The sequence below is a fragment of the Ictidomys tridecemlineatus genome, chromosome 10, assembly GCF_052094955.1.
Source record: "Ictidomys tridecemlineatus isolate mIctTri1 chromosome 10, mIctTri1.hap1, whole genome shotgun sequence".
In the NCBI taxonomy this organism is placed as follows: Eukaryota; Metazoa; Chordata; class Mammalia; order Rodentia; family Sciuridae; genus Ictidomys; species Ictidomys tridecemlineatus.
Window position 1 is genome coordinate 112,458,035 of NC_135486.1, and position 13,192 is coordinate 112,471,226.

General features: G+C 35.6%; 1 protein-coding gene and 1 pseudogene across 1 annotated transcript in view; both read left to right on the forward strand.

Annotated features, from left to right (window-relative positions):
* The window catches only part of LOC144367625 (cytochrome P450 3A11-like), a 492,905-nt gene that overhangs the window by 403,747 nt on the left and 75,966 nt on the right, over positions 1-13,192 (forward strand). The gene's annotated exons all lie outside the window — the stretch shown is intronic.
* On the forward strand, positions 11,307-13,144 carry LOC144367646 (olfactory receptor 2AE1-like; annotated as a pseudogene).

Consider the following 13,192-nt stretch of genomic DNA (forward strand, 5'->3'; position numbering starts at 1 on the left):
TGTTTTGCTCTTCCTTTTCTAGGGTTTTGAGATGAAGTGTGAGCTCATTTATTTGTTGGTTTTTTCTTTTTTTGAGGAATGACCTCCAGGTGATGAATTTTCCTCTTAAAACTGCTTTCATTGTGTCCCATAGATTCCGATATGTTGTGTCTGTGTTTTCATTTATCTCTAAAAATTTTTTGATTTCCTTCTTTATATCTTCTGTAACCCATTGATCATTCAGTAACATATTGTTCATTTTCCATGTGATGTATGATTTTTTCTTTCTTCTTTTATCATTGATTTCCAGTTTCATTTCATTATGATCAGATAAAATGCATGGTATTATCTCCACCCCTTTATTTTTACTGAGGTTTGCCCTATGAAATAATATATGGTCTATTTTTTAGAAGGATCCATGTGCTGCTGAGCCAAAAAGTATATCCATTTGATGATGGTTGATATATTCTATATATGTCAGTTAAGTCTAGGTTATTGATTGTGGCATTGAGTTCTATAGTTTCTATATTCAACTTTTGTTTGGAGGATCTGTCCAATGGTGAGAGAGGTGTGTTGAAGTCACTCATAATTATTGTGTTGTGGTCTATTTGATTCTTGAACTTGAGGAGAATTTGTTTTATGAATGTCACAGCACCATTATTTGGTGCATAAATATTGATAATTGTTATGTCTTGTTGGTGAATGGTTCCTTTTAACAGTATATTATGTCCTTTCTTATCCCTTTTGATTAACTTAGTCTTGACGTTGATTTTATTCGATATGAGGATGGACACCCCTGCTTGCTTACGAGGACTGTGTGGGTGGTATATTTTTTCCTATCCTTTCACATTCAGCCTGTGTATGTCTTTTCCAATCAGATATGTCTCCTGGAGGCAGCATATTGTTGGATTTGTTTTTTTAATCCATGATACCAGCCTATGTTGCTTTATTGAAGAGTTTAAGCCATTAACATTTAGAGTTACTATTGATATATGGTTTGTACTTCCAACCATGTTTTATTATTTATCCTTTTTTTAAAAAAATAATTTGTTTCTCCATGATTATCTTTCCCCTCGCCCTCTGTCTTTACCGAGGCACTTCCCACTGATAGTTTTGGTTATTGTTTTTCATTTCTTCCTCGTGTAATGTTTTGCTCAAAATTTGTATCTACTAGGCATGCCCCCTAGTAGACACTCAGTAAATAACTGATTAAAAAAACTGATGCCTGTTTAACAAGTTCTCTACAATGTGGAGACTTCCAAAACATACCTCATACAAAATGTCTTTTCTTTGTGAACTTCAGGTAGTATTGCCATTGGGATTTGTGCAAAAATCTCTCTTTGCAGCAAGGGATGAAGAGTGGAAGAGACTTCAAGTCTTGCTGTCACCAGTATTCTTCAATAGGAAACTCAAGGAGGTAATAAACTTAGAGGACTTTAGTTAGAAACTTAAATAAGGATTTGGGGATGGGACATATGTGAGAACATCATTGTTTTCCAAAGAATATTCCACTAAGTTTGAAATTCCTAATTTAAAAAAAACTAAAAGTAAATATCAGAAAGATCAATAGAGTAGAAGGAAGGGAACAGAGGGAAGGAAGAGAGGAATGAAAGAGGAAGTATTGGGACTGAGTTAGAACAAATTTTTTTCCATGCTTTTATAATTATTTAAAAAGGAAACATTGTTATGTATAAATAAAAAGAACTATTGAAAAATTTCAAATAATCTTTTGTCTTTATGTCCTAGAAGAGATATTATTTGATTCATTATAAATATCTCATACTTTATAATCCTGGAAAAACCAGACCCTTGGAGACTCGATTCTTCTCTAATGGTGGGTGGAGTTGTGTTTTGGGCTTAGATCATCCTTATCATTAACCAATATGGAGATACATTGGTGAAGTATCTGAGCCAGGAAGTGAAGAAAGGGGAGCCTGTCACTGTGAAAGAATAAGTAGCAGGCAGCTCTGGGGTTCTGAGCTGTTTTAAGACCTTCCAGCACCCTGCCAGAGAACTGAAATTACCACTGTTGAGCTACCCCTTGACCAGACAAAAGTAAGTGTGTGGTGTCACAACCACAATAGGACACCCAAGGAGGAGAGGCTCCTAGGATGAGGCAGGGTGCTGGGACATCTGTGTACAAAAACAGAATTAGTTTATCTGCTTGATCATCAATGTGGATATTATGTAAGTCAAAACACATGTTTTACAATGAAGAACATAATCACTCAGAAGTTGAGGGTAGAGCCTATGGAATGTTTGATGGGGGGAAGTTTCTGGTACCTATTGAGCAGGGATAGAAAGTTATAACACAGAGCTAGGGTTGTAGCTCAGTGGCAGAACACTTGCCTAGCATGTGTAAGGCACTGAGTTTGATCCTCAACACCACATATAAATAAACTGAAAAAATAAAGGCATGCTGTCCTAACAACTAAAAAAAATTATTTAAAAAAAATTAAAAAATAAAAGTACAATGCAGGCTATGGAACAACAAATCTCTTCATGGTTGCACTGAGAATATCAGCAAAATACAAAATATGAAATATTCTCACCACTTCTTTCTCCAGTCTCAAGAGAGATTAGGTCCTGAAAGGTTATGGATTCCAACTACCATATCATTTGTTGTATAAAATGGGTTATATTGACCCATGAACAACCACTGATACTTTCTTGGGAAATCTGAGAGAATATGTTCCCCAAGTTGTGAGCTCATCAAAGTACATTTTGAGAAATTTCTAATGTTCTAACTGAGGGTATTCTTACTCATTCTCTTTTGCGAGATTCTGCCCTTGGAGCCACTTTGGGTCCTGGAATGCAGGACCTCTCAGGAGCTGTAGCAGTGTGTGCAGAGAAGGAGAGACAATGTTTCTGCCTCTCAGAACAGGGTGTTGCTTTTATGTGATGTACTAGAGAGGAACAAGCTCTAGGCACAGACTGTGCTTAGGCAGGACCTAGGTCAAGGTCACCTATCTTGGATCCCCTACCAGGAGTCAATTATAACACCCTGGTCCTGCTGAAGCTCCATACTTAATCATCTTTTATCATCTACACTCCACTCACTGATGTAATTTATCTGATTATGGGTGCCTGTCTCTCTGTGACTGAACTCCTTGAGCTCACTACCCTAGTGTCCCTAACTCCCGTGGCACAGGGACAGCTGCCTCATGGCATTTGATAGGAGCATGGACTAGTCATTTGATCAACAGATATTTCTGATAGTGTGTGAATGTGCTCATATCACTTCTTCCAGCATGTGTAGTAGGAGAGTAAAGCAGTGTAGATTAAAATTTTACATTTCTTTCTCTACTCAGAATTTTGGGGAGCTACAGCATGGACATGATTGTTAACACATCTTTTGGAGTTAATGTCAATTCCCTCAACAATCCACAAGATCCATTTGTGAAAAAAAGCCAAGAAGGCCCTTGGTTCAGATGACTTCCATCAAATTTTTCTTATAATTATTATGTGGATCACCATTTCTTTTTCCTTTTAAAATAACAACTTCATTAAAATATTATTTACATACTATATGATTTCTTAAAATGTAAAATTCCATAATTTTTAGCATGATAAATGATATGTGCAGCCCTCACCATTGTCAAAACTCAGAAAACTCATAATCTTTTAACTGTCATCTCTCAAAATCATTTACCCTTAACAGACACTACTGTATTTTCTATTTCTTTAGCTTTACATATGATGTATACATTATAAAAAATGGAGACATGGAATATGTGGTTTCTTGTGCTGCAAAGTGATATCATTTAGCATTTGTTTCCATGTGAAATATATATCAATACTTCATGTTTATTGCCAAATAATATTCCATTATACAGATATATTACAATTTAGTTATCCTTTCATCAGTTGATAGACATTTATGTTATTTTGACCTTTTGGCTATTATAAATGGTGCCATTATGAACATTAGTGTGAAACTTGTTTGTGAACTCTAGTTTTCAGTTTCATCTGAGTGTATACTCAGGAGTGAAATTGCTGCCTCACAAAGTACTTCTGTCAGTGTTTTCCATAGTAGCTGTACCATTTAATATTCTTACCCAAAGTGTATGCGGGTTACAATTACTTCACTTATTTTCTGACACTTCCGGTTTCCATCTCTTATATTAGACATTGTAGTGGATGTGAGATGGCAACTTATGTGGTTTTGATTTCTATTTTCCTGTTGGTTACTAATAACAAGCAATGTTAATCATTTTTATTTGTTCTTTTTAGATATTCATGACATATTTGTAAAAACATAAAGTATACCTTATTCTAATTAGGATGTCAGGCTTGTGGAGGTACGTGATGTGGAGATTCACTATGAGGTATTTATCTATGTACATAGGAAAGATAATTCAGGTTCATTATTTTAAAGAATGTCTATCCATATTTTTCCCCACAATTACCTGAAGCATTTGTCTTTCTGTTTTGAGGCTTAAGAATTTTACTGGTGTGATTCTGTACCATGTATAACCAGAGGAAGAAAATCTTGTGCTCCATTTGTGTACAATGTGTCAAAATGCATTCTACTGTCATGTATAACTAATTGGAACAAATTAAAAATAAAAGAAAAAATAATTTCTAAAAAATTTAATTGAAAAAATACTTTTTCATGTATTCCTTTCACAGTTTCTTATCAGATTATGATTTGTAACATGTTTTTCCTATTCTATAGATATATTTTTACTTTCTTGATAGTGTCCTTTGAAGCACAAAGTTTTTAGTTTTTTGCAGTTTATTCCTATCATGGGAGGTACTACATATACAAACCATTAAAATGAATGAGCTGGATTTCAAAATCTCTAAATGTATTAATCTCAAAGCTATAGTGTTCACAAAAGAAAAGCAATTGACGGTAGATGCATGCAATTGGATGCCATTTATATAAATGTTAGAAACACAACAGGTCTTGAAAACTTAATATTTAAATGATATATGATTTATGTCATTTCCTTTTATTGTTTGTACTTTAAGTATCAAATGTAAGAATTTATTGAAACCATATGGACTTACATACTTTTTATGGTTTACTACTAAAAATTGTAGTTTAGCTCTGATATTAAGTTTGCCCAAAGATTTTAATTTAAGTTTAACATTCAGGGCCATGTGAGGACAAGATGTTATTCTTTTGCATGTGGCTATATAGTTGTTCCAGCACCATTCTTTGAAGAGTGACTACCCCATTCAATGGCAAGGGCACATTTCTCAAAATTCCATTGGCCATAGACATGTGGGTTAATTTCTGGACTCTAAATCCTATTCTATTTATTTATATGTTTACCCATCTTGTAGGACCACATTTTATTTTTGCTTTGGAGTAGGTTTTGAAATCAAGAAATGTGTGTCCTACAACTTTAATCTCATTTTTCAACATCATTTTAGCTATTCTGTGTCCCTTTGAATTCTATGTGAATTTTAAATCAACTTGCCAATTCCTCAAAGAAACCAGCTAAAATTCTGTTACAAAGTTTATTAGGATCTGCAAATCAATTTCAATACTGTTTCCATTTGGACAATATTAAGTTTTCTGATCCATAAACCTGAGATGTTTTTCCTAGTCATGTAGATCCTCTTTCTTTTATTTCAACAATATTTTGTAGCTATTATTGTCCTTGTCTTGCACCTTTGTTAAATTGATTCCTATGTATTTTATTCTTTTTAATGTCATTGAATATAGAATTATTTTTTAATTTCTTAGTTTTTCTTTTGAGTTGCTTATCACAGTGTAGAGAAATGCAGTTTATTTTTGTGTACTAATCTTGTATCATGAAATGCTGGTGAACTTGTCATTACTTTCAGTACTCCAAGAGAAGTGGTGAGAGAGGGATGCTTGTCATGTTCTTGATTTGGGATGAATATATTAAATTATTAAGCTACAAGTTTTCATAGATATCCTTTATCAGGTTTATAAAATTTCATCCTAGTCCTAATTTGCTGAGTGTTTTATCACAAAAGAATGATTTTGGGGATTATTTTTTCGGGGGGAAGGTTGGTTTTGATTTGTATCAAATGTTTTTTTTTTTGTATCAATTGAAACAATCCCCTGTGTTGACTTTTTATTTCATGGATTTGGTGTAATACACAACCATTTCCTGTGTTGTCTTTGCTTAATGTTTGTATTAGGGTAATATTGGCTTTTTAGACTATATTCAGAAATGCTCTTTTAATTTTGGAAGTGTTTATGAATAATTGGTATTTGTTCTTTATTTTGTAGAATCTACTATTAAAACAATCCAGATCTGGGCTTGTATTTGCAAATAATTTTCTATTACTAATGCAATCATGTTAAATTTTACAAGTTTATTCAGGTTGTATATTTACTTCTCCATCAATTTCTGTAGTTTGTGTCTTTTAGGATTTTCTGCACAAATTATATGTGAATAATCAAATTGTTAGAATTCTTTCATAATTCCTCTCCAATGTTACTAATAAATTCTCCTTTCATTTCTTTTGCTCTTCATTTCTTTTTAATATTTATTTTATTTTTTTAATTAACATGTATGAGTTATGCAAATAAATGTGGTTCCCTGTGATGTCTCAATACATATACACAGCATACACAAAATAAATAGAGCCTTTCTTGATCCACCTTCTGCCATAGCCCTTCCTAACCTTTAATAATCACTTTTACACATTCAGGTTAAATATTTTTACCTTGCACATATGAGAAAGAACATGTGGTACTTGTACTGATGTGTCTAGTTTAGTTTATATATATATATATATATATATATATATATATATATATATATATGTCACTTTCTTTATCCATGCATTGATGGATACCTAGATTTAATGCACATCTCACGTATTCAGAATAATATAGAAGTAAATCTGGATGTACAGATGTTCCAATCATTTAGAAAAAAATAGATTAATATAAAATATGTTTTATATATCTATAGAGTATTACATTTATAAATGATATATAATTCCATAATATAACAAATTTTAAAAAACTTAATGACCAAACCCCCAAGTAATCCAGTTTAAAAATAGAAAAATGCTCCAAATAGTTATTTCTCAAAAACAAAAAAATACAAATGACTTAAAAATACAGGAAAAAAACTGTTCAATATCACTTGGTGTCAGGGAAATGCAAATTAAAACTACAATAAAACATCATCTCACCCTGGTTAGAATGACCATCATCAAAAAAAGAAAGAATGAATGAAAAAATAACAAATGCTGGTTAGATGTGGAGAAAAAGTTCTTGTACATATTGTAGGTAGGAATGTACACCATTCTGGAAAAGAGTGTGAAGGACACCAAAATAACTAAAAGTAGATATACCTTATTATCACGATGCCCATTTCTAGTACATATTGAGAGAAAATATCATCATATGAAACTGTTACTCCTTTGTATTTCTTGGTCATTTTGGCTAATGGTTTGGCGATTTTTATGACATTTTCAAAGGGATAAGGTGACGTATAGACATCTTTTGTTTTTTTCAATTTTATTTCTTTTTTATTTCATTTGTTTCAACTTGAGTGTTTATGATTTTCTTTCTTATGCTTGCCTTTTGTTTAATTTCTTATTTTTACCATTTTATGATTTAACTTAGACTATTGACTTGAGAACTATCTTTTATAAAACCTATACATCTGTAGCTGTATGTTTATGAGCGCCGCTTTTGCTACTTCTCCTAAGTGTGATATAACATGTCTTCACCTTAATTCACCTAAAACAACTTCTAGTTGCCTTTGGATACCATCTTTCATGCTTGAGAGTTGTATCTGGAAGTTTTATGGTTAATTTGCATTTTTGTCTGAGTTTCCTGATTTTCTATCTGTTATTGATTTCTGGTTTCAGTTCTTGACAGCTGAGGAACATAGGCCAAATTGTACCTATCCTGCCTACTTTTCCTTGAATGCATAATTAAATATAGCACAGACTATGAACTGGTTTATCCAGAGATTCTATTCCAATAAACAAAAGGATAAGGGGCCTGGGAATTTAATCCTCTTCCTTTGCTCAGTCCAGTGGCATTGATGGGGCCACTGATCACCTGCTATGGTGGCTGCAACCCCATGTATGAAGTACCCTTGCTCCGACATGAATCAGACACCAGGTACTGGCCACAGGGGGAATGGCTTCTGGTTGAGAAAACTGATGATTTTTCTCTTCTGTATTTTTTAGAAAATGATCAATGTTCCTGGGATGTTGCCTTTTCATCAAGGTTTCTCTTTATTTTTTCTTTCACTTTCTTTCTAGTGATATTTCCATTCCTTAGACCAGTGATTCAAGCATTAAATGTCTGCAGGTTTTCAAAAAGTGTTCTGGATTTTTTAAAAATGCTGTAATGAGGATGAAACAAAAACGCCTAGAAAATAAAGAAAAGGTAAAACCTGGTGGTGGTGATATGACGATGTTCGCTTTCTGATCATTGATTTGCCGTGTACATCTGACTTGTTAATATATAAATATACATGTAATTTTTGTAAGTGGTGCTGGGGATTGAACCCAAGGCCTCATATATGCTAGGCAAATACTGTTATCACTGAGCTTCATTCCCCAGCCCCTCTGTACATTTATTAAAGTTGATGAAAAACTTTAAGATTTGCACTGGAGAATTTTTACATTTTGGTTAGAATGAAGATCAAATTTAAAAAAGGCAAACTGATAATGAGTAAGATTGACAATTTTTGATACAATAATAGATGTGATGTTATGTCTTGAAAGAAATATCATTCAAATAAAAACCTTATAATTTCCCTCTCATTCAGTAAACTGTCAAAATAAAAATCCTATTTCAAAATGATTTTACTGTTAACATAAAATATCCTTCTACCTAATCTGATATGACTATTCTATATATAAACTAAGAGATCATCATTTTCCCAAGTAGATTAAATAAAATAAGCAACCCTTTCCTCATTAAGGGAGAAAAATACTTTTATTGCATTTTGTGTGAAATATATTCTGTTTCTACTGAGTCATACTCTTTCATTTATATCCAGTTATTTAAATACTGAGAGATGATTTTAGGTATTATCCACACCTCATGTTTGATAGGAGGACGATAATGAAATAAACACTTAATTTGTGTCATATAAATATACAAATTCTAATCAGCATTAAGAAGAAATGCAAAAGAATGGCAGTGTGTGTTCCTGAGAGTTGTCCACATGGTCATTTTTGGTCCTTATCCTATTTCACTCCACAGTCCATACTGCCTTGGTTCACAGCTGGTCATTGTTCCTGGTTACTTGGGTGACCCAAACCTTCTTCTCTGAAGTATCTGAGCCCTTATCAGTGTGACCTGACTTGGGCTTTAGTTTCCTATTGCCCTCCATCACAGGACCTGGGAGTTTGAAGAGGTACCGAGACACTGTCCTATGTCACACTTGCTCTTTCTCTCTGTATTGTGTAGTAGCAACTCAGTTTTCCTTCCTAGTAAGAATCAATCACTCCATGCCACAGAGTGACCTTCTTCTTCACCTGTTGATTCAGCTATAATTAGCATCCTAAAGTAGCTACCTCAACTCTCAGGGATAAACTTTACCCTTGATGCCATGTCCTGTTTGTTCACGGATCTATTGGGCAGATGCCAGGACTGAGTGAGGAAACAGGGGCTGATATCCAAAGTTCAGGTTAACCCTTTTTGCATAAGAATCTCTATCCAGTGGGTGATAGTAATGAGTATTTCTTTCTTGTTTCCATAAGAAAATGGAATCACTTTGTGTCTGGGTGGAAGAATCTCTCCCTTTGTGGCTAAAAGCAGCAGAACAGAAATGTTAGTGGTTCATAGACATCAATCTTATAGGGAGAGAACACACTCTTATTTCTATCCACTGAATTCTTGGGGGTCTGATCCTATGAATTCTTGCTGTGGGAGAAGCAGTACCATAAATTAGATGCAGACATCGAGCATGTATCACATCTTGGAGGACATTGCTCCAGCAATGAGAGGTGTTGTCATCTAGGTGTTACTTGAGGCAGAGTCTTCCAAGGGTATTTTACCATTCTATCAGGTTCTGTGTTTCAGGAAGATAAAGGACCTATGTTAATTATAACAAATCCCATGAACACAGGCCACATTACACAGTTGTTTGCTGTGAATGGAGCTCCTTGTTCAGAAGCAATGCTGCATTGAATACCCTTATGGTAAATAAAGCATTCTGTGAGTCCAGAGATGGTAGTTCTGGCAGCAGCATTTCAGGAGAGGAAGCAAAATCCATACCAAGAGTGAGTGTCCAGTCCAGAAAAAAAAGGAGTGTCCCTTTCATGTTGAATTTGGTCCAATGTCATCAATGTGCTATGCAGTGGCTGGCTGATCACCCCAGGGAATGGTGCGATGTTGGGAACTCACGATTGTCTTTGCTGTTAGCCATGGGTATTCATCAGTGGCTTTAGACAGATTGGCCTTGGTGAGTGTAAGTTTATCATGATGAATCCAGGGATAAACTTTACCCCTGATGCCATGTCCAGTTTGTTCATGGATATATTGGGCAGATGCCAGGACTAAGTGAGGAAACAGAGGCTGATATCCAAACTACTGGTTAACCTTTTTTGGAATAAGAATCTCTATCCCATGGGTGGTTTTCATAAGAATATTTTTTTCATATATATTATCCGGAAAATTTTGAAGTTCCAGGATATTAAAGGGAAAACATGTATCAGAGGAATGAATGTCTCCCCTAGGCAACGTAAAGAACTTTGGGTTTTTTTTTTTTTTCTGGAGAAAGGGTTAAGATGTTTGCCTTCATGCTGCATGTATTGTATTTAGTTACACAGGTATCATTTTTGTATTTGGAGGTTAACCTGACTGATGGAGGTGTGCATGTGTACCAAAAGGACAGAAGATGGCCTGCAGTGATTTTGCGATGTGTGACGTTTTCTAGGATGAACTACATCTAACCAAATTCCCTCTAATCCATCGTTTCTGTTTAAGGTGGGTCTCAAGAGGAGCTTCCTGGGAGATTAGAGGGCAGAAGGGAAGCAGCCATCCTGTAGTACTAATACATTTTTGCTGGTCTGGTGGCTCACACCTCACTGGTAGGGAGCAGTGGCTGGGCCTGCAGTTACTCTATCTTCCCCAGGATTCTTCCTTAGGCTCTTGGAATTCTGGGCTAGGGGTGTGCATTCAGCTTCATTAGAAATCTTACCTAAATTTCCAATGTGCCTGAATGAACATACCATATGGATCTCATCTTTATGTATAGCCACAAGTAACTAATAAAAAAAACCATAAATAAATAGCAGATCATAAGAGAAGAGGGAAGGAATCAGAGGAAGGGAGGAGGAGAGGGAAAGGGGAAGTATGGGTACTGAATTGAGGCCTATTTAATGCTTTTTAATTATGTCAAAAGAAACCCTAATATTTTGTAGAATTCAAAAGAGCCAATACAAAAAGAAGAACCTTAGTGCCTAATTCTATAGGCAAACAGACTGACTCTTTTTGTTTTCTCTTGTGGGGTCACAGCTCATGCTTAGGGATTTCGTCTGTCTCTTGTCTGCCCTGCTTTGTACTTTCTTTCCTTTCTACTGCTTGTCCTGTCGACTTTAAGTTTCCACATCAGACTTAAACATGAAAGCAGTATACCAACTCCTTAACCAGCTTTCACAAAGAAATAAGGCCAAAGTTCTGTAACACAACCATTAACAATTACATGCATAACTAGAAACATCTTAGTGGTTCAGCTGCTCTTGTTAGAACCTGCCTGGTAAAATAGGAAACATAATCCAACAACCATACAAACACAGACACACACTAACACAAATCATAGACATGATTACACACACATAGGCCTATATTTAGTAAGAAGAGTCATAAATTCTGGGCCTTAATAGAGTCTTGAAATTTCAAATGACCATGGTCCTGATGACAAATTTTAGGTTTGTCTTGTTTTGAAAAAAAAATGAATTTTAATAATTTCAGTTTCTGGATACTTACAAATAGAGAATAAATATCTTCACAAATGTTTTTTTTGGATCAAGAGAGCTTATCACCCTGTACACAGGATCCCATATTTCTGGCATCACACTTTGTCTCCACTCCCTGTTTCCCCAAAGACTTTGAAGGGACCATGTGGCTGAGGAATCAGACCTCTCTGGCAGACTTCATCCTTGAAGGGCTCTTCGATGACTCCCCGACCCACCTTTTCTTTTTCTGCCTGACCATGGTGGTCTACCTTGTTGCACTGAGTGGCAACACCCTAACCATCCTCCTCATCTGTGTGGATCGTGGGCTTCACACCCCCATGTACTTCCTTCTCAGCCAGCTCTCCCTCATGGACCTGATGCACATCTGCACAACCATCCCCAAAATGGCTACAAACTACCTGTCTGGCAGCAAGTCCATCTCCTTCCTGGGATGTGCCACCCAGCACTTCCTCTATTTGTCTCTGGGTGGCGCTGAGTGTCTTCTGCTAGCTCTCATGTCCTATGACAGGTATGTTGCCATCTGTCATCCTCTGCGTTACACTGTGCTCATGAGCAGGAAGGTGGCACTGATGATGGCCCTCACCTTATGGTTGAGGGCATCTCTGAACTCCCTAATTCACACAGTCATCTTGATGCACTTTCCCTTCTGTGGATCTCGGAAAATGTAGCACTTTTACTGTGAGTATCAAGCTGTTGTGAAGTTGGTATGTGGTGATGTCACCATCTATGAGACCACAGTGTATATCTGTAGTATCGTGCTTCTCCTCCTCCCATCCTGGTTTCTACATCCTATGGCTTCATCTCGCACATTGTCATTGAGATGCATTCAGCTGGGAGTAAAAGAAATGCTTTAGCCACTTGTAGCTCCCACTTCATTGTTGTCTCTCTCTGGTTTGGTGCCCACATCTTCTCATACATGAGGCCCAGGTCCCAGCGCACTTCACTGCAAGACAAAGTTGGTTCTGTGTTCTATAGCATTATTACTCCCACTCTGAATCCTCTGATTTATACTCTCCGGAATAAGGATGTAGCTAAGGCTCTAAGGAGAGTGTTGAGGAGAGGTATTATCACCCAATGACTACACCTGCAGTTGGCCCAAGTATAGAGTGTTATTATGGGTAAACCGCTAAGAATTTTTAAGAATTCAGATCCATGACGTACTTTGACTACCCCAAGAATAAAGTGGTTTACGTATACCTTCACTATTTTAACTGAGATGCAGGAATTCAAGTAGCATTGTGTATGTGTCTATAATCCTTCAGAGTATTATGGAAAAACCTTTACAAATCCAATTTAAAGTAGATATATGAAGTTAAATGAT